Source organism: Homarus americanus, unplaced genomic scaffold, assembly GCF_018991925.1.
Source record: "Homarus americanus isolate GMGI-L3 unplaced genomic scaffold, GMGI_Hamer_2.0 scaffold57980, whole genome shotgun sequence".
In the NCBI taxonomy this organism is placed as follows: domain Eukaryota; kingdom Metazoa; phylum Arthropoda; class Malacostraca; order Decapoda; family Nephropidae; genus Homarus; species Homarus americanus.
The window spans coordinates 2310904-2331966 of record NW_024716703.1 but is presented as its reverse complement, the minus strand read 5'-3'; the positions used below and the strand labels follow the sequence as shown (position 1 = coordinate 2331966).

Sequence of the window (21063 nt, the reverse complement as noted above, 5' to 3'; positions counted from 1 at the left end):
TGCCCCCACACGTCTATAAATGCCCCCACGCGTCTACAAATGCCTCCACGCGTCTACAAATGCCTCCACGCGTCTACAAATGCCCCCCGCGTCTACAAATGCCCCCACACGTCTACAAATGCCCCCACACGTCTACAAATGCCCCCACACGTCTACAAATGCCCCCACACGTCTACAAATGCCCTCACACGTCTATAAATGCCCCCACACTCTTACAGTTTATTCTAGGGAAGGTAAATAAATAACTCTTCCTTTCTGCGATCCAAGAAGTGTATAATAGAGACGCCTCGGTGTATGTTCCCTCGACCTAAATGTCTCTGGTTAATGTTTCATTTTACGAAGTGGTTAAAGGTTATAAAATTAAAAGGTTATCATCATGGTAGTAAAAGTGGTGAAAGTTAGTTCAACTCAGGTTAAGTCAAGGACAGCACACCGTTTTACACACACACACACACACACACACACACACACACACACACACACACACACACACACACACACACACACACACACACACACACACACACACACACACACACACACACACACACACACACACACACACACACACACACACACACACACACACACACACACACACACACACACACACACACACACACACACACACACACACACACACACACACACACACACACACACACACACACACACACACACACACACACACACACACACACACACACACACACACACACACACACACACACACACACACACACACACACACACACACACACACACACACACACACACACACACACACACACACACACACACACACACACACACACACACACACACACACACACACACACACACACACACACACACACACACACACACACACACACACACACACACACACACACACACACACACACACACACACACACACACACACACACATCCTCGTGCCAACTTTGAACCCCTGACATGAACCCTTAAAGCAAGCTGATCGAGTGAGACAAAATCTTTTCTCACAAATCCACACCTGGCTGACGGTAGTGAGTGGCTTTAAATAACCAGTTCCAGGGAGTGGTCTGGATGAAGGGTTAGACCACTCAGTACAACACTCAACAGATGATGTTATTCAAACATATACACTATACGTACATGGATTTTTTGATTTTATTTTACACACACACACACACACACACACACACACACACACACACACACACACACACACACACACACACACACACACACACACACACACACACATCCAGCCCATACTTAATCACGTCACTCACACACACACACACATGTATGTGTGTGTGTGTGTGTGTGAGTGACGTGATTAAGGCCAGCCAGCAAGAGTAAAGGTGAGGGTCGGATGAACACAACTCACACGACACTCGCCCCACTTGGCGTGCTTCTGTGTTACCCCATCCACTCTGCCCTAAGTTGATAACACGCACTACTGGACGCTCATCCAAGTACCCAGCTGGAATCTAAATTATTAAACGTGTGCACTATCTGAGACGCGCCCACCACACACACAGCCAAAGTAAACTAAATATACTCGTAGGATAAAGTATTCACATCCCCCAATGCAATTTCACCATCGAGTCAAGCATGAAAGAGTTTACCCATCAAAATGAAACGTGTTGACTTAAATTCCACGCGCTGTAATGTTACCGCTGGAGTGATTTAATGCGGTGCTGAGATGTAAGGTTGAAGTTTAAGACTTGGGTGAGTACCTAGATGGGCCGCAATAGTGTGGCGTCAACATTGAAGGGGCAGCTGAAGCCTACTGAGTCTAGAGAGAGGAAAGTGTATTAACTTATTGTCACGATGCAAATAGGCGTATTGTGCAATCTGCTTAACAATATTTTAACATTAATGCTCGAGCAACATTTATATAACGTTTCGAAAATTCCAAAACGACCGAGTATTCAAGGAAATATTAATACCGTGGACCAGGAGGCACTGTACCCGTCACACTGTCTCCTGGAAGATCAAACAGAGGATAATGTTTGCCATTTACCAGTTGGTGCAGCTCTCGCCTGCTGTCCTAAAGGTGACTGGTTCGTGCTCTGGACACCCCCAGTTCACCAAGCAGCAAAAGGGTACCTAACTTTAAAGTTGGGGAAATGAAGGCGGCCGTGTGTAGTGCCGGTTATATTGCTTAACATGCTGTTTGCTGTATCCACGCTGGCCGTCAGGACTATGGGACCCACTTTCATTTTCAGTGTTTACAGCGTTGGTAACGTCATGAGAACTATACTGAGATTAACAGAGGAATATATTGCACTGACTCTACTCTTACCATCCCTCCAGCCATCACTCACAAAACAGAAATCGCTGAGAATGTTACAGGTATATATTACGTTTCAATTACAAATGAAAGGCAATTCCTGTTTACAAACAGGAGGTAAAGTGCAAGAGCTAAACCCTGGATACAAACTTCAACAGTTACGTGCACTTATCGACAAACCTTTCGCTTTATGAAAAATGCCAAATTACTGGTGAAAACAAACGGGTTGTTGGATGCGTCTCGGGTGAGGGTCACACGGAAGGAGACGATTTTCCTGCTAGTGATCAACAACACACACACACACACACACACACACAATAAAAGATCTACTAGCTGGGTGAGATACTCTGAATTCTACCAAATTTTTAGAAGTGAACCAGTTTACGAGGCAGATATTTCAAGTATCATGAAACAAGTCGAACACATGCCAGGGATACTGAGTGTAACAAGGTGAGGGAGGATCCTGATAATGCCCTCGGGAATGTCGCCAAACACCACCTACTGTAAACTAGAGCGAGAAGCTTCGTGTCCAGTTTAACAGCGTATACGAACACAAGCCAAGCAAGCTGTATGAAGATATGTTGATATGTTGTTTGAGAAAAAATACAAATAAATCAATAAAATCAGCCTGTTAAATTTGAAAGGTATAATTCAGTTCAAATAATAAATTCAGTTAATTCCTTAAGGACTATGGTGTGTGTGTTCCTCTAGTAGAGTCTAGTGGGAAGCAAAACTTAAGGCACCTGGCTATTTCTGGGCTAGATTTTTGTGGCGCATTTTTTGGACAAGTGTCAAAGTAATCTTGGCGAGTCGTTTACATGTCATTCTTTTAACTCGCTACACTACTCTCACGAGGAAAAGGGAACGAGAGAATGATGACTTTGGTTCAGGTGACAGTTCAGGGGAGTGAAAGGAGGAATGGTAAAAAGGGCAGATGAAAGGAGGAAAAACGGAAAGGTAAGGGAAAGGGTAGCAACTATGACTTAGGGTTGGGAGAGGAAGCATATGAAGGATGGGTGATTGAAGGAGGGAAGGGGGATGAGTGTAGAAAAGGTGGGAAAAGTAAAGGGAAGTAGTGTAGGTTAAAGAGGGAGGATGGTGAAGAGGTGAGGACAAGGTGCACACACGCACACACACAGGACTATCAACAACGCCTTTATTCTCCTCAAACTAACGTATGCATCACCAGCCTGGTCGTCTTCTCTCAACTCTACCCAACAACGTCAGCTAGAGAAGGTACACAAAAGGGCCTGCAGAATCATGCTGGGCGCAGACTACTACGGCTACAACAACGCTCTCTCCACCCTGGAAATGCCATCCCACAGTGACCTCCACCACCAAGCACTAGCAAGGTTTGGCAGTGGACTACTGCACCATTTTCGTCATCACCACCTCCTGCCACAGGCAGTCCCCCACCCACCTCACGCAGTCTGCCACTACAACAAAATTCAGCCCATAAGAACCCGCACTGATAGATATAAGAACAGCACCATCCCATCTATTGTTAAAATAATAATCAACTCCTGATTTATGTATTGTACAGCCCTGTAAATGTATTCAACGCATATCATTATGTCTAAATCAAATGTAAGTTTGTATATTTTCAGCCACAGGCTGCAACTCTATTAATAAACCGTTTATTATTATTATTATTATTATTATTATTATTATTATTATTATTTATTACACACACACACACACACATTACTGCTGTTAATGCTTGAAAATAGTTAATATGTTTTGCAGCTGTTATTGCTATTGTTGGTGTTGTTGTAGTAGAAATTATTCCTATTTTAAGGTTTGCATTATTGTTACTAGTGTAATAGTAGTAGTCAATGCTGTGGTAATGTTAAACTGCTATAGTTATCTACTCAGATAAACAGTGAGAGAAACATATAAATAAAACTGGGAGAAAACTTGTTGCTTCCCCACGTCGATACAGCCAGAACGTCTTCCAAGTGAGTAGCGAGGAAACGTACCAGGATACAGGCAGAATGAGGTCGTGCAGCACAGAGGGTCATGTGGAGCGGAGGAGGAGTGGAGATTGACAGCGTAATACAGTAGTGCTCAGACCCCGTCACGAGGTGGAAGAGGGGCGGACCGACACCTGAGAGCGTGTTGTTGTGATAATGTTATTAGTGCGCTTCAACAACAAAGGTCTTTAAGCGCGTAACAAGGCTAGTCCAGCAACAATAGATAGAACTCTGTGTACGAATGGGTTTCTGTACTCAGTTGATCAGAGTGGGTTCTGTACTCAGTTGATCAGTGAGGGTTCTGTACTCAGATGATCAGGGTGGATTCTGTACTCAGTTGATCAGTGTGGATTCTGTACTCAGTTGATCAGTGTGGGTCCTGTACTCAGCTGTTGTTAATGGTGTTCCTTAATTAAGCTGAAACACCTCCCTCCCCCACAGCTGTCACTTGACTTAGGTCGAGGATATTAAACTACCAACCACCACACGACCACCACCACCACACGACCACCACCATCACACCACCACACGACCACCACCATTACACGACCACCATTACATGACCACCATCAACACTACTGCAAGTGAATACATACTACCTACTGGAATAACGAGAGAGAGAGAGAGAGAGAGAGAGAGAGAGAGAGAGAGAGAGAGAGAGAGAGAGAGAGAGAGAGAGAGAGAGAGAGAGAGAGAGACTCCTGCTAATAATAACACAACAATAAGAATGATGATGGAGTGACATATCATTTCACCCTTGTCAACTTCACTCTCTCAATTTAGTCCCATCAGCCTCGATCGCCCACTCCGTCCATCGCGCCCCGTCCAAATCGTCCCGTCCACCGCGCCCCGTCCAAATCGTCCCGTCCACCTCGTCCCGTCCACCTTGCCCCATCCACCTCTTCCCGTTCACCTCGTCCCGTCCACCTTGCCCCATCCACCTCGCCCAGTCCACCTCTTCCCGTCTACCCTGCCCCGTCCACCTCGCCCCGTCCCGTCCACTTTGCCAACGTCACCCCACACGTCACACTAAGCTTCAATCATCTAACCATTTATTAAGCCTTTAGTTTTTTTTCCACTACTGACATTATTATTATTATTATTATTATTATTATTATTATTATTATTATTATTATTAAAAAATAAATAAATAAAGTCAAGACAGTGTTTTAGTTACCTTCCTGCCCTGGTACTACCATAACTAGTTACCTTCCTGCCCTGGTACTACCATAACTAGTTACCTTCCCGCCCTGGTACTACCATAACTAGTTACCTTCCTGCCCTGGTACTACCATAACTAGTTACCTTCCTGCCCTGGTACTACCATAACTAGTTACCTTCCCGCCCTGGTACTACCATAACTAGTTACCTTCCTGCCCCTGCCATAACTAGGTTACCTTGCCCTGGTACTACCATAACTAGTTACCTTCCTGCCCTGGTACTACCATAACTAGTTACCTTCCTGCCCTGGTACTACCATAACTAGTTACCTTCCTGCCCTGGTACTACCATAACTAGTTACCTTCCTGCCCTGGTACTACCATAACTAGTTACCTTCCTGCCCTGGTACTACCATACCTAGTTACCTTCCTGCCCTGGTACTACCATAACTAGTTACCTTCCTGCCCTGGTACTACCATAACTAGTTACCTTCCTGCCCTGGTACTACCATAACTAGTTACCTTCCTGCCCTGGTACTACCATAACTAGTTACCTTCCTGCCCTGGTACTACCATAACTAGTTACCTTCCTGCCCTGGTACTACCATAACTAGTTACCTTCCTGCCCTGGTACTACCATACCTAGTTACCTTCCTGCCCTGGTACTACCATAACTAGTTACCTTCCTGCCCTGGTACTACCATAACTAGTTACCTTCCTACCCTGGTACCACCATAACTAGTTACCTTCCTGCCCTGGTACTACCATAACTAGTTACCTTTCTACCCTGGTACTACCATAACTAGTTACCTTCCTGCCCTGGTACTACCATAACTAGTTACCTTCCTACCCTAGTACTACCATACCTAATCAACCTAGTTACCTCCCTACCCTGGTACTACCATACCTAATCAACCTAGTTACCTTCCTACCCTGGTACTACCATACCTAAACAACCTAGTTACCCCCCTGCCCTAGTTACACCTAACAACCATCATAACCGTAATGCCAACAGACATCTCACTCCGCGTCTTCCTGGTCTTCTGTTATTCACTTCCCGTCGAGAAAAGAAAGAAAAAAAATATCCAGTGTAAAAATATTTATACGGCTTTAGTGGCAGAAAAGCTTTCTATAAAACATTAACTGGTAGGATACCTATACCAAACCACTGAAGTCATTTGGGTGTGTGTGTGTGTGTGTGTGTGTGTGTAATATAATTAGTCACACCGATAAACAATGCCTCATTCCAATAACTCAAGAGAAGTTAATAACCATTTATCATCACAGGCTGTTAATCCCGTGTTAATTCCGCTCTTCCATTATCACCTGTCGTACGTGGGGCTTGAAGTGTTTGTTGTAATAAATCGTAATATAATAAGGTAACAGTATGAGTTCATTAGTAATTCCCTACACAAGCATATACGATCACCTGAAGATTAGGCATCTCAGCTTACTTCAGCTGAATATTAATCAGCTTAGAGCTACCTGGGGGAGGGGGGATTAAGTTATGTTAGAGTAAGGTAATGATAGCGTTAGGCTAAGTTAGATTAAGTTTGGTTAGGTTAGCATTAAGTTATATTAGGTTAGCAGCAGCATGTTAGGTAAAGTTAAGTTAGGTTAGGTGGTAATTATTCGGATAATGGACGTCCGCTTCTTTTTTTTTTTACTGCAAATGGGTTTAAAAATACCCAGTTTTCACTTATTTTATTAGGAATTACTATATTTTGTTGAAAAAAAAAATTGGTGAAATCATGTGCTAATCAAACCAAACCTAAGAAAAGTTGAAAAGTTGACCTGACCTGACCTGACCTGACCTGACCTAACCTAACCTAACCTAACCTGACCTAACCTAACCTAACCTAACCTGACCTAACCTATATCCTAATTCGCTTATATCGAAAACTAAGCATTTGCCCCAAAAATGAATAGAAGTGAAAGTAATCAGCGTATTAAACTGTCTACCCCCCTAATTACCGAACCACTGACGGTCACCATCGGTTAAGTCAGGTTAGCCTTAATGTTATGTTGATTAATTATCAGATGAATTAAGCTCCCTGCCAAACCTGGAGAAGCTCGTGTTGTGTTCTGGAGAAGCTCGTGTTATGTACTGGAGAAGCTCGTGTTGTGTGTCTGGAGAAGCTCGTGTTGTGTTCTGGAGAAGCTCGTGTTGTGTTCTGGAGAAGCTCGTGTTGTGTTCTGGAGAAGTTCGTGCAGTCCACTAGTTATTATGTTACTATATGCATGAAAATCAACTGCAATTTCCGGGTCACACACACACACACCACACACACACACACACACACTCCAACACAAGAACTGAGACAAAAACACATTGCTTAACGAACCTTAAACAAACAAACAAACACAACACGAGAGCTTTCATAAGACTTCACACTAAACAAATAAAACCAAGACCAACGGCCTGATGAAATGTAAACAGTTGTTGTGAGGAAAACAAAAACACTCGATAATAAATGAGGAAGAGAGTAGGAAGATGCTGGTAAGAGAGGAGAGAGGAGGAAGAGAAGAGGATGGTTGTAGAGAGGAATGAGAAGGTATAGGGAGAAAGTGGAAAGAAGAGGAGGAGGAGGAAGAGGGGATAGGAAGGAAGAGAAGGAAATAAGGAGGAGGATGAAGAAAAGGGAAAGAGGAGGTAAAGAGAGGAAAGGAGGAGGAGGAACGAGGAGGTAAAAAGGAGAAAGGAGGAGGAAAGAGGAGGCAAAATAGGAAGAGGAAGAAAAGGGTAAGAGAAGGAGGAAAGAAATGAGGAAACGGAGAAAAACGAAAAAGATGAGGAGACACAGAAGAAAAAATATGGCGGTGGAGGTTGAGGGAGGAACACAAGAGACCTGTCCACTGCTGTGTGTTATTAACCCCGTCCTTAAGATCCACTGTATATTTTAGTCAATTAGTCTGTCTATCCATCAAGATTATCTCGATTGATATTATATAAGTATACTACTTTGCTGTCACTCGTAAACGAGTATGACGATCATCCAGCTATGATGAAATGATATGAGTTATTAAGGATGTCACCTTCGAGGTAAGCTCTGAGGTGACTCGAGAGGCCGAAACTGGACCGGCAGGATCGTCCACAGATGTTGCACGTGTAGAGGGCTACAGCTAGTGCGGGAGGGGCGGCGGCAGCGTCTTTCCGGCGTTGGCACTTGTCTACCTCGGTATACAGTTGGACTAACTCGAAAGTATTGACACCTTCTCGTGTGGTGCTCCTCCAAGGGTTACGATGTTGAGTAATCGTCTCCCAATTGAGGGGGTCGATTTGGCACTTTTTTTCAGATTTGTCCTTACACCTTTTCAGTTGCCCGCCAGCGTTACGTTTACTATTCGTTTCACCTAAAGAATATACAGTATATACGGTACTTCTAAAGCAGATCAATCTATTTATCTAACCATCTCTATCTATCTCTATCAATGTATTCCTCTATCTGTCTACCTTTCTATTTACCAATCTCGATATATGTGGCAATCATCTCTCTCTCTCTCTCTTTTACCCTCACATCTCAAACATCCACTAAATTCTTCTGGCGAAAATATCCCTGACGCGTTTTTTTTTTACAATATTTCACCATGATTTAAATTCCATGAAATTTTGTTCACATAAAATACTTGTGACTCAGTTAAAGAAAATACGACGAATAATAATAATACAATAATAATAATACAATAATAATAATAATAATAATAATAATAATAATAATAATAATAATAATAGTAATAATAATAATAAAATTTATACATTTTGGCAACGTATATTCCAGCGAAATTAGAAAGGTTTGCATTAAGGTGGAGTCCAGCCCTCGAATTAGTATTCATGAGTGAGCGCTTGAGGCCAGGCTTGAAGATAAGGGTCCTTTGGTAGGTTTTACCAAGTTGCATGACTGCTTCACGCGGGTGGTGGGAGGGCTGATGACTTCTCCCCCTCCTTCCCTCTTCGGTTCCACCACCACCACTACCATCAAAACTACCACCACTTTCAAAACCACCACCGCCATTTCCACCACCACCACCACCATTACCACTATTACCACCACCACCATCGTCATCACCACCACCGCCATTACCGCCACTTCCATCACCACTAGCACCACTACAACCATAACCACCACTGCTACCATCATCACTCCCACCACCACTTAAATCACGACTACCACCAATTTAATCACCACTACCACCACTGCCGCCACCACCACCACCACTGCCGCCACCACCACCACCACCGCCGCCATTATCACCACCATTACCACCACCACCGCTATTATCACCACCATTACTACAACCACCGTCATTACCACCATCGCCATTACCACCACCATCGTCATTACCACCACCGCTAGCACCACTTCCACCGCCACCAGCACCACTTCCACCATAACCACCTCCGCTACCACCACCATCACTTACAGCACCACCACCACTACGACCGGAACTACCACCACATCTTTTTATCTATTTCTTGTGATGCTGAACTCCTTGGAGGACCTCTGACCCAGATTCTCATCTCGGTGGCGTCGTCAGGTTCTCGATAATTGCCATAAACACCTCCCGGAGAGCTGAGTGGCCCGGCAAAACTGTGAAGAGGGAGGTGGTGAGGGGGTGTGTGGAGGCGTGTGTTTAACTGTGTATACGTGTTCGTTCCCGTACAGATGTTTGATATCTGTAATAATAATAATTAATAATAATTAACGGTTTATTGAAAGAGCTTGGCAGCCAGAAGGCTGAAAATATACAGTTACATATTTAGGGAATGGGTTTCGAATTACAAATAATATACAAGTAACATAAGTGATACAAATAAGATATATAATAACTAGATGGGGAAAAGCTCAAACTACAGTTCATTTCAACATAGTGACAGTGCAAGGAGTAGTGTTTACTGGGAGTGAATACACTGGTTTATTACAAGTTATTGATAATTTTTACAATGGTTGGGACTGGGCTGTTCTTATAGCGATCAGTTCGTGCACGTATGGGCTGGATGCGGTTGTGGTGTCGAACAGCAATTCTCGGGCTAGGGCTGTACATTCATTTGTGTGTGTGTGTGTGTGTGTGTGTGTGTGTGTGTGTGTGTGTGAGAGAGAGAGAGCTCCTTATAGCCCACATAGACGCCACTGAGGATCGATTGTTAAGTAAGAGGAACAACTACTGGATTATGCCTGGTCCATAAACAGCTGGTGAGTGGCCCTCCTCTCCCCCAACACATCCTTCTCCTTCTCACCCTCCAACACATCCTCCTCCTTCCCTCTCCAACACATCCTTCTCCTTCCATCCCCAACACATCCTTCTCCCTCCTTCCTACCTCCCTCCCAAGGACACCCTCCATCTACCCAACACACCGTATTCCCCCCACAACCTCTACCTCCACACACCCCAACTCCCCAACACACACGCCCTTCATACCTCAAAACACCCTCTACCCCACACACACACACACACACACACACACACATTTCACCACCTAAAAGTACCTCTGGCAGTAAGCCCCTCAGGCAGATGTGAACAAAACTAAATGTAAAGTGTGTGGCCAGACATATGGCCACACACTCCAACACTACGTCTTAGACTGTGAAAAAATAGAACCTTATAGGGATAGATCCAAGCACACTGTGTATGTAATGACACAGCACTTTATCTCTGATGACAAGATAGCTGATATACTAAGGCTGTATCCACACTTCACATCTAGTACCTAATTAAAATTCTATGTACCGACATAAACAAACAATGTACTGGAAATACTTTGTAACATCATTGCCATAATATCAAAATCATTGGGGTCTGATAAACACCCTTTGTGACCTCTACTCTGTCATCTTTTTTGCGCTAACGCTCACAGGATGAGTATGGGGTGCACAATACACTAGCTGCTGTCCGCGGCAAAACTCCTTTCGGCCATAAAGAGATCGCCAGTACCATCACTCAATAGTGCCTAGTAAGGTTTTATTCCGTTCATTATTACACACAAACACAAGGAACTTACGCCAGACGAAGATATTCCCGGCTTCTACCAACGCTGGCAAGGTAAACACCTGTCCTTGGTACTTCCCCCTAGTAAGACACCTGCCCTTGGTACTTCCCCCTGGTAACACACCTGCCCTTGGTACTTTCCATGAGTAAAACACCTGCCCTTGGTACTTCCCCCTGGAAACACACCGGCCCTTGGCCCTTGGTACTTCCCCCTGGTAACACACCTGCCCTTGGTACCTGTCCATGGTACTTTTCCTCTGGTAACACACATGCCCTTGGTATTTCCCATAAGTAACACACCTGCCCTTGTTACTTCCCCCTGGTAACACACCTGCCCTTGGTACTCCCCATAATTAACACACCTGTCCATGGTACTTTTCCTCTGGTAACACACATGCCCTTGGTATTTCCCATAAGTAACACACCTGCCCTTGGTACTTTCTCTTGGTAACACATCTGCCCTTGGTAATACCCTTTGGTAACACACCTACCCTTGATATTTCCCATAAGTAACATACCTGCCCTTGGTACCTTCCCTTGGCAGCACACCTGCCCTTGGTATTTCCCTCTGGTAGCACACCCGCCCTTGGTACTTCCAATAAGTAACACACCTGCCCTTGGTACTTTCCCTTGGTAGCATACCTGCCCTTGGTACCCCTTGGTAGCACACCTACCCTTGGCACTTTCCTTGGTAACACACCTGCCTTTGGTACTTCCAATAAGTAACACACCTGTCCTTGGTAATTTCCCTTGGTAGCACACCTGCCCTTGGAACTCTCCCTTGGTAACACACCTGCCCTTGGTACTTCCCCCTGGTAACACACCTGCCCTTGGTACTTTCCCTTGGTAGCACACCTGCCCTTGGTACTTCCCCTTGGTAACACACCTGCCCTTGGCACCTACCTGAAGTTGATCCCCAAGGTAGACGAGCACTTCAATTTACCTGAAACACAAAAAATAACAATAATATATTCAGTCCTGGAAAACACAAATTGGACCGCAGATCCCACTCTCATTTCTCTTATCTAAAAGCAGCAAACATTTTACGCGCAAGTGAGAAGTAAAATGAATATAAGATTCCTTTTTCATACTATTCAAACTCGTCGACCATTTTTTGTATGCTAATTAAGTGAAAATTTTTCCACTCGGCTAAAAACGAACACTTGCACACAAACTGGTTGGTAGTCCATCGAGACTATAGTTAACCTGGAAATATGTAATGAAAGAATTCTATTATGATTTTATTTACCAACACTTAATTCACTGTCATACACTGTGGGGACCTCCTGGACTACTAAGACAGCCTCTGCTTACTGCCCAGAAGAAAGCTGTGCAGACAATTATCTACCCACACAAACCACCAGTTTCCTAAATTGAAGATGTTAAAATATGAGGATATTTAAATTTATTGTTGTTATGTATCTACTTACAAATCAGTTAATTTCCAGATAGACAATAACAGCTTCCAGTTTCGGACAAACCAGAGGTACAACTTAAGACACCCAGACCTAATAAGACACCCCCCCCCCCACAAAATGCTCTCCTCTCAGTCCCAGACCTCCATAAAACATCCTAGTGTAAAGGTGTGGAACAACTTACCCCCACCCGTCCCAGCAAAGACTACACACCCTTCCTCTGAATCACCTCTTTAAAGACATCCACAGTACTGTCTTAATAATAAGTGCTTTATCATTACCTCATCAAGACCATTATGAGGGATACTGATACGTTGATAAACCCACCATAACTAACTCTTCAGTGACCCTGACTATAACTACTATGTTAATGTGTTACTTGTTGTCTTACCCATGTTGTATTGTTACCACTCACTGATCACCTCACTGTATATCACTAACTCTATAGTAAAAAATAAATAAACAATAAATAAAATGTAAAAATAAATATACAAAATAAAAAAAATGTGAAATAAACTGATTCAATTTTAATTTCAAGTTATACGTTTTATTCCCATGTAAATTAAAGCTGTTATTTAATTCCTTACAATCGGTCAACATATAAACATATTTACACACAAACTGCTAATAACGAGTGTGGTCCAACGAGGTTATAATTAAAATTTATATTATACACGTAAATAAATTATCCAATTACTTTCCTGCTAATCAAAAGGACATAAATACAGTGAGTGAGTGAGTGTGACGTATCCACCACTCCCCGGGGATAACCAGTGTTAAAGGCCCTTCATAATTATTAAACTTCTAATTAATCTAGACAATCAATTTCTACCACTGAGATAATAATTGCCGCCGACAACTAGTTTCTTTATACAGCCAGACCCACGATAAATTAATTAAATAATCCTTCGGTTATAGGAGTGTTATAGAGCCTCGTAGACTTATTCTTCACGTAGATTGTAGTTTATGTTCACTACGGCTACTGGTGGGGGGGACTGACAGAGCCAACCAGGAAACATGGACAAAATATCGAACTCATCAATAAAAACTAAGGGGTCACTTGAACATTAAGCACCCCAGCTTTTTTTCACCTCATGATTATTTTTTTTTACTCTAACGAAGTCTAACCTAACTAAAAACTTTAAATAGTGCTGTTTGGGTGTTTAAACCTCAGTTGAAATAAGCTAAGGTGCCTAATTATCAGGAGAAATAAGCTAGGGTAGCTAATTATCAAATGAAACAACCTGGGGGTATCTAATCATCAGCTGAAAAAAGCTGGGATGCTTAATCATCAACTGAAATAAGCTGGGGTGCCTAATAATCAGGTGAAATAAGCCGGGGTGCCTAATCATCAACTGAAATAAGCTGGGATACCTAATGAACTAAAATAAACTGGGGTTTCTAATCATCAGCTGAATTAAGCTGGGGTGCCTGATCATCAACTGAAATAAGCTGGAGCACCTAATCAACTGAAATAAGCTGGGGTGCCTAATCCTCAGGTGATCCAAACAAAATCACATCGCCGTGTACCAATAGCAATAACTTCCTAACACCAAGTAACACAGAAAAACATAATCAATAGTAAGAAAAAAATCCTCTCAGTATTAGGACGAAGGAATGAACAGTAAGAAGAAACAGAACAGCGAGAAAGAGAACATGTGCAGCAGAGTAGTGCATTTACGTTGGTGGTGGTGGAGAAAAGAGAGTGAGGGATGAGACAAGATAGAGCAAACTATGATAAAGGAAAGAAGAGAAGACGTGAAAAGAAGTGAACCAAAAACAATAATGTCAGATTAACTCCAATAATAATAGTAATAATAGTAATAATAATAGTAATAATAGTAATAATAATAATAATAATAATAATAATAATAATAATAATAATAATCACAGATGACATACCACACTTCATCCCGGACTCGTTATTGCCACTGGAACGCGAAATCCCGAGCGCTCATGATGTTATTTCACTGCTGGTGCTTCCGCTTTAACTTTATGAACAGATGAAGGTCCTAAAAAAGTCTGATCACCAAACTTGAAGAGATTTCACCCAATAGTTTCTGAGATATAATTTTAAAAAAAATCAACTTCATATGATCATTGTGACTTTGACCTTTGACCTATCAATGTTAAAACCTTATGTGGCACCCCAACTGGTCTCAGGAGTTAATACGTAAAGGAGATATGATTTATGATGCATCCAAAAAGACAGTTTTATCGACAAATCGTCATCCTCGACGTTATGATCATAAAGAATAACGTCAATCACACTCTTGAGCCGTACTGCACGTGGAGGGAGGCAGTATTACCACAGGTCTTCTCCGATGCCTCAGTCCACAGTGATCACGAAGAAGTGTTTTGTGAACTTTGGATGACCTTCACCTTGAGTTTGACTTCCCCAAAATGTTTTATGTTTACTGTATAACAACTTAGTTCATCCTGGACGTCTGGTCAGATAAAGTGTTGGTATGGTTGGGATATGTTTCACTACAGTACATAGTAATGGTGCAGAAACAGATACAGACAGACAGGAACATTTCAATAACTCGCAAACCTCTTGGACGAAAGGTAATTATAACATCAACACCAATAAAATTAACAAGAAGTACAATAACAGTAATAATAACAACAAATTAACATAACAATAGACTAAAAAGGGCGAAAATTAAAATATTGTTTATCACTGAACCAAAATTTTGTTTCTTGGAAAGACGAAGATTTTATGAAAACCTCAATGTTTAAACATCCAACAACACTGATAAGAACCTGGTGGTGATGGTGATGGAATACGAAGGGGCCTGAAACAAGGCGATTACGACAATAAGTTAGTAATGGTGATACTGATAACTGTAAAAAGATGGTGAGGGTGAACACACACACACACACACACACACACACACACACACACACACACACACATCCCCTTCCACGACCACCATTGCCACCTCAACCACCACCACTACCACCATTACACCCAATCTTCCATCACCACAACCAGCATATCTTTACAACCTCTACCACAACTCCCCACTACCAAACCACCACCACACCACCACTACCTCTCACTACTACTACCACACCAACACAGAGCAAGTAGAACTAATAGTTATGGTTTACGGCATAAGTTTACACATAAATTCAAAAGACAAGTTTACAGCTGAAGTTTACAGTGAGTGTGTACATATACCTCCCACCTTCACCTTTAATACGCCGAGTCAACAACACTTTTAATATTTCGGATAAACTCTTAACATTTCAGATTCACTTTTAACATTTCAGAAAATTACTTAATATCTCAAGTAAAACTATAGTAATATTTTGGATAAACATTTAAAAACAAAAAATCCAAATGTGTTAAATTTAAATGAAGCTTCAAATTAAAATAAAATTAGAATATGTGAGGATTTCTTGTCTTAGTTATTGTCAGTTATGAAGTGCCAGTGAAAAATATAATTATCATAATGTGAAGTCGCCCTAAGTCTTATTGTGATACATAATTTAGTTAAAAATCATTGGTATTTGTTCGAGTTACTGTACTGACAACGTTGGCTACACGCACCCCCCTCCCACACACAGGACAGAAGCACAGGTGTAACTGCCAATGTACACCTCATCAAATAAACACGCAGCTGGTAAACACAAAACACAGACTAAGATTACCTGGAAGGGCTACAGTAGGTTAGATTAGCGTTATGGTGGTTAACATTCAACTAAAATAAGCTGGGGTGTCTAATCTTCAGGTGAAATAAACTGGGGTATCTAATTTTCAGGTGTAGTAAGCTGGGCTGTCTAATTTTCTGGTGAAGTAAGCTGGGGTATCTAATCTTCAGGTGAAGTAAGCTGGGGTATCTAATCTTCAGGTGAAGTAAGCTGGGGTATCTAATCTTCAGGTGAAATAAGGAGTGTCTATTCTTCAAGTGATCCGGAAAAAACTAAAAACAAAGCAAACAGGACAAATTAACAATGAAAATTTACTTACGTCATTAGTACATAATGTAAAGGTAACACACGAAGGTATAAATCAACACACCCCAACACCCTGGTGTGTGCTGCCAGGCTTATGGGATCTGGTCCCGCTACACCTGTATAGCTGTGTTGTGCCGTACTGTACCTGCTGGTTCTGTTACTTATATACCTGACTTTATTAGTGTTAATCTTTTTTTTAGATATTGTTATTATATATTTGTTACTTTAATTACGATTCTTGTTATTATTATTAGCTTTGTTCTTATCATTATTATTATTATTATTATTATTATTATTATTATATCACGACTTGAGGATATAGGAACGGTGTTGTACTGTACGTCCTTCCATCAGCCCATCCGTCCTCGACACTGTGACAGTCACGCACATCGCACATGCTAAGCTCGCTCACCTCCGATTTTGAGGGAAATTAATCCATTTTTAACTTATGTACCAGATATCGACCAGTAAACTAGTTAGCACTGTTATAACAAGGTGCCTGCAGAGGTATAAAGCCTTCAGTCACCGGAGTAACAAAACACATAGTAATTCCCCAAGAGACAGAGACAAATGATGACTGTCATAATACGCGAGATGTTACCGAGTTACGTTCACTTGCCAGGTTTCATAGACATTCATTTCTATTTGCTTAAGTTATCGTACACACAAAACGGCCGGGAGGGAGAAACGAAAGGATACTACATCGTTGTTCCCCGCCGCTTGCCACCGACGCGACAGGAGACAATTAAGGGACTATAAATAAAGCAACAAGACCAGTGCTGGAGACCACACAGTGAAGGCACCAGAGGGAGGCAGCCACACACACAACGAGGCCCAACACCACCAATAAGCTCAAGTGGACGCGTGTGTCCCAGTACCCCGCCACCAACCACTGTGACGCAACAATTCCTCCACAACAACCACTATGTGACGCAACAATCCTACCACCACCAAACACTGTGACGCAACAATCCTACCACCACCAACCACTTTGTGACGCAACAATCCTACCACCACCAAAACTGTGTGACGCAACAATCCTCCCACCACCAACCACTGTGTGACGCAATAATCCTATCACCCCACACACACACACACACTCTCCTACCGCACACACACTTTCATCCACGGCAAAAATCGTCAATTATCCAATGATAAATTATGTGCTCGTTCCAGTTTCTTCATTTTTACTGAAAGCTTTTATTAAGCAACTTACTACCAGATTTCACTAAAAAATACTAAATCTGTTCAGGTCTCGGCTGTTATATTTTCAACGAGCCTTTACTTACCATTAACATCAATAAAGCAGAGAGCACTATAAGAGTTCCCCGTCCTAAATAACACGCAGGTACAGCCTTCACTTACTCCCTTCCCCCTTCCCTTAACCCCCTCTCAACTCTCCTCCCCGTCCCCTCTCTCTACTCTCCACTTTACTCCCCCCTATCTTCCTCCACTCACAACGTAATCTCTTCTCCCTTCCCCCTATAACACCCTCTTTCTTCTCCCCTGTCCCTTCCCTCTCTATACTCCCCTCTTTTTCTCCCATCCCTAATACACCTATCACCACTCCCTTCGTATCCGTCCCTCCCTAACACACCCGATCACTACTCCCCTTCTACTGTTATTCCTTCACTCAAACACACCCTCTTTCCACTCCCTTCTCTCCATCCTTGCTGTATATTCCCTTCTCCCCCGACATACATAATGGATACGCCCACAACCAAATAATATCAATTTTCCCTATTACCTAACGAACGATGACGCACGGACTTTTCTCATTGCTTATCGACCTTCCCGTGTGGCGTGATGTAAGTCTGGGCGACCACACGGAGCCGAGTCGGGAGGGTGAAGGCTGGCCCCGTCAGGGAGGCTCTAACACAATGTGTGGCAGACAAAATTGTCCGTTGGACTTGTTTGGCGGCTGGGAGTTTTGTGCTACTTGTAGTGTTATTTGAAGAGAAAAAACACCCTGGCATGAACGTTAGTATTGACAGTAGCACAGAGACACGCTCACGGCATACACACACACACACATACAGATACACATGCAAACATACAAAAGCCCACAAACTTATAACGGTACCCGCATAGCCTCTCAGATCACATTACAGACATTCCTAACTTCGTGCGTAGTATCCACCCACCTAGCGGAGAAGATCCTCCCACAATGATCCAATTTTCATCGAGGCGGCCACCCCATGAGAGGACGCAAACCTCATCAACGGCCACACCAACATTCACACCGGACCACAAAAAAGGCTAATATGGGACAAGCCTATCGGAGACAAGATTACCTCAGACTTGCTCGAGAGGGCAACACCTAATTCAGAGAAGCCTCACCTACGAAAAGTGCTCCCCATGCTGGGGACTTCCGACAAGCCATCCCGAACTACTCCTTACATACCCTTCTCGATTTAAAGGCTATTCGACCTCCCCCATCCATACTGTACATAAAGTGTCTCTTCGGCAATGAACGGACACATCATCGTGACATTCATGCCCTCAACTGTGAGACTCTGAGGGATGGTATGAATGGCACAATGGTGTAATTCTAACTACTACTTACTACCTAACACAGAGGAACCTAAGGTCTATAAACCCAACGTCAGGCACCCACAGGGTCGGGTGTTGCTCATGTGCTTCCCTGCAGCCACAGCGGGGATGACGATAAGCTTCAGGGGAAAACCATAATATAAAGAATAAGAACCTCAGCTGCCAATACTACTTTCTCCTAAGAATCAAATAATCTGGGAATCTGGAGCAATGATGAACTGGACTCCACTCACTGACACCACTAGACACACCAGGGCATCCAGCTACTTGCTCCAACACCTCAACGTAACAATACAAAGGGGGATGTCTGCTGGGTTATTTACCTTGTGTCCCTCACCCGAGGAGCTCGAGGGAGTCTTCAGCATGTGATATTTTAATGTTCGAGTTATTCGCTTGTACTGTACCTCTTGATGCTGCCAACATATAATGTAGATATAAATAAGTAATAAAATAAACCATAATAAAGGGCGGCAGGAGATACTACCTACACGCAGTTCATGGAACAATTGTCCCATGTCGAAAATGTATTTATTTATTTTTGGGGGGTAGAAGGAATTTCAAGAAATAGGATGGGAGGAAGCAGTGTTGGTCTGACCATGCTGCCACAGACTACTCAGGGTATGTGGGTGTATGATAATGTATAATGTACACAAGTATTTGGATGAATAATGACTTGGATTGATGTATACACTAGCAGGAGGCAGCCAACCGTATTTCATGTTCAATGGTTTTGATGCCATATTTCGTACTCTGGTGACCCTGTCGGAGGACACTGGTCCAGGAGGTTGTCTTCTGCCAAGCTCTGAAGATATTTCTCTGAAGTGATGTGTCTGTCGAAGCTAACTAATCAGAGCTATATACTCGTATATATATATATATATATATATATATATATATATACTCATATATATATATATATATATATATATATATATATATATATATATACACACAACGTATACGGATATACTGTATATATCCACCATCCATGTAAATGTCATTAATATGGGTCTTCAGATTTACCCTTGTGTACCATAACTGATGCTGAAGAGTTGAGTACAGTATATAATGTGCACCATCATCCCCAGCTTGGCCCCTAAGCCCTTTATTTCCCCTTACACCACACCGACAACCCTTCCCCTCATGCTATAGATATCCTCTCTCTCTCTCTCTCTCTCTCTCTCTCTCTCTCTCTCTCTCTCTCTCTCTCTCTCTCTCTCTCTCTCAGCTGCCTCTCCCTTTCGCTCTCCTTCTCTCTATGAACTCTCCCAGCCTTTATACACAACACTCCACCTGCCTCCCTCTCCCTCCATGACCACACAAGCCTCTCCCTCACCCCCTCTTCTCCCCAGTGTCAGGCCCAGTGGGAGCCTCACTGGTGGTCGTGAATGACGCCTTGTGTGGCTCACGGCCTGGCTCTCGTCCCCCCTCGAGGGCTAACCCTCCTTTTCCCGGTTCCGTTCACCACTACCTCTGCCCCACTCCCTTCTACGTCACTCCTCTCCACTCTCCCACACCCCTCTCACAAACCTATCAAACCCCTCTCATCAACTTCCCACACCCCTCTCAGCTCTCTCCCACACCCCTCTCATAACACACACACAGTAACACCTATATACCTGTAATACACAGTGGGAGAAGACCTTTATACAAAATCAGTAAACAGATTAGGCAAGTAAACTTTCTCAGAGCCCTCACATCCCTCTCCAAACCTTCTCATCACTCTC

General features: G+C 42.9%; 1 protein-coding gene across 1 annotated transcript in view; it reads right to left on the bottom strand.

Moving 5' to 3' along the window:
* The window catches only part of LOC121858228 (WSCD family member AAEL009094-like), a 196125-nt gene that overhangs the window by 103363 nt on the left and 71699 nt on the right, over positions 1–21063 (bottom strand). Inside the window, exon 3 of the mRNA XM_042354515.1 lies at positions 12306–12345. The gene's annotated coding sequence lies outside the window, so the exon portion shown is untranslated. The remainder of the gene's footprint in view (positions 1–12305; positions 12346–21063) is intronic.